Source organism: Montipora foliosa, chromosome 1 (assembly GCF_036669935.1).
Source record: "Montipora foliosa isolate CH-2021 chromosome 1, ASM3666993v2, whole genome shotgun sequence".
Taxonomy (NCBI): Eukaryota; Metazoa; Cnidaria; class Anthozoa; order Scleractinia; family Acroporidae; genus Montipora; species Montipora foliosa.
In genome coordinates, this window is record NC_090869.1 from 51250571 (window position 1) to 51253070 (window position 2500).

The following is a 2500-nucleotide window of genomic DNA, read 5'->3' on the forward strand; positions in this document are numbered from 1 at the left end:
ACACGTTTGAGACATTTACTAATTAAAGCTGGACTAGGGTTCCATATTATTGTAAAAATATTATAAGGACTTAACTTGCCCTCAAGCACGAGGTAAAAATCGATTTTACGAAATAAAGTTCGATACATATCCAGTAATAATTAAAAAAAATTGCATTGACTCTTACCTTACATATAACGAAATACTCAAACCACACGCGTCCAGGTAGTAGAAATCACGATAAATGTATTTGGAAATTCAACGGTCCACAAAAAAGCCTATTTTGCAGCTAAAACACGCAAAATGAAGCCAAATCTTCAGACATCCTCAGCCATTTTTGATTCCTGGAACCGCTGATCAAGTGTAGCGAAAACGAAATTCTATTGTGTATCACGTGACAAAATACTCCACGATTCATGGAGTATTCTCCGCCCCGCCATCTTGAAAGCGGAGTAGACCCTGGGAACGAGGTTGGCTCCTTTACCAACTGCACTTTCAATTTCCATTTCAAATGAACCTCAAAAACTTGGATCGAACGGTGCAAATGTTTAATACTTCCTAAAATGCAATTTTACACATACCCTTTAACTGCAGAATCCCCGGCCTCTTATGGATGCCGAGTATTCCGCCCTGAAGATAGACATTTATTTAAATGAAATAGATTTTAATTATTTAAAAAGTGCTTTGAGAAACCTGTGTCATTGCATGACTGCGAGACAAATTGCACCATGAATCATACGGGAAAAACGACATTAATTACGGCTGAATTTACTTCCAAGATTACCAAAAGATCAATTAAAGAGAGAGTTGTTACTAATTATTTTTTTCAAGTTCCTATCAAGTGTGCTAGCTATATTCTTTGATGACCACACACACCAGCTAAAATGATGATTTGGAGGACACAGAACTTTCCGTGTAAATTTATCGCTTTGATAAGCCAGGGAAAATGAACAGGCCTTTCCTCACTCCTGGAGTGGTGTTCCTGCTTCCGTTAATTTGCAAACTAAAATTAAGCTACCTTAATTTAACTGCATGGAACGTTCAATTTCCTTTCAAGTGTGCTATGTTCTTTGACCACAAACACCAGCTAAAATGATGATTTGGGGGACACAGAATTTTTTTTTGTAAATTTATCGCTTTGATATGCGTATCAATGCAGTGGAAAAAAGTCCACACGCCCGCATACGACTAACAATAAATTAAACACTTTTCCACGCGAGATGCAAGTTCCCTCTTCCAAATAAGACTCTACAAGCACGGCATCTCGAGCGGGTATTCAAGCTCGATGGACCCGACTCGAGCTCGGTTGCCCATATGCAAAAACTGATCCAGCGGTACTGATAATCGAGCTCGGTAACTCAGTAATAAAAACTGATCCGAAAATACTCCCTACTTGATAGTAATTTTGTTTGGGGCGATTACCAAAATTAATGTAAATAATCGCATCTGGCTCAGCCAATAAGCATTTTAAGAAATAAAAGGTCCCTAGAGGAAGCCAAAAATATAGCAAATATCACATTTCGTTTGCAAGGACACTGACGCACGTTGATTGCCAATTCAGTTAGCTGCTCTACCTGTTTCAGTAACTCCCTATGGATCGTAGATCTTCAAGGTAACTGTATAAGAATTACAATCACATCATAATTTCTCGCCTAGCTCATCTACCTCGTCACTTATTTTAGCGAGCAACGACTGACGATTAATCCAGTGAAATGCTAACTTCCACTGGACTTTTTTTGTACATAGAACCTAGAAAAACTAGTTTTTTTTCGTCGATAATTTCAACCTCCCAGCTTTCACTGTTGCTACCAGCTGAATAGGCTGAAACGCGATTTTTTTAAAAGTCACAAGTCTGTTCACAGAGCGCTGCACTGTTGCATAGTTTACTCGACGAAAAGTTTAATGGCCTTAATTTAAAATGAAAAACGTATGAGAAAAAAAGCGTATTTGGAAGGTTTGTGAGCGAGTGGAAAAACATGAATGTGCTTTGCAATCTTTTAATGAATTTGTCGCGCTTGAAAACCTCGAGTTCGGTGATTGTAGTCACACTTGCCTCAGTTTAATCTGTTTTAGAGATCATCAGTTTCACAGAATCTGCAGATCGCAGGTCGCAGGTCACAGGTTGCAGTCATTGTTTCACCAATACAGAAAATATCCTAAACATTCTTAAAAGCTAACCTTAGGCCCAAAAACTTTTGTTTAGGCCTAATTACGGTTAGAGGTTACCTGCAACCTGCAGATTAGACTCGCCGTCCGAAATTCTGGTAAAAACGTGGACAAAGCTTACGGAATAACTTTGGTTGGCCTCTGTGGGGGGATTAATTGAGCAGTCTTCGTCTGAATGTCATGGATTTCTGTATTCATGTTTTCAAACGAGTTATGGAGGCAGTAAACAATGTTGATGTCGGGGAATTCGGTGCTGGAAGCCTTCCCGGTATACAGGCTCACGCTCAAACGTTGAGGTAAAATAATTGCTGTTAGGTTCAATTTCATGATATCAGGATATCATGATAGCAGCTAG

General features: G+C 39.0%; 1 long non-coding RNA gene across 1 annotated transcript in view; it reads left to right on the forward strand.

Moving 5' to 3' along the window:
* The first annotated feature begins 1514 nt into the window (after positions 1-1514).
* The window catches only part of LOC137981090 (uncharacterized), a 21055-nt gene continuing 20069 nt past the window's right edge, over positions 1515-2500 (forward strand). Inside the window, exon 1 of the long non-coding RNA XR_011118554.1 lies at positions 1515-1591. This is a non-coding gene — a long non-coding RNA (uncharacterized lncRNA). The remainder of the gene's footprint in view (positions 1592-2500) is intronic.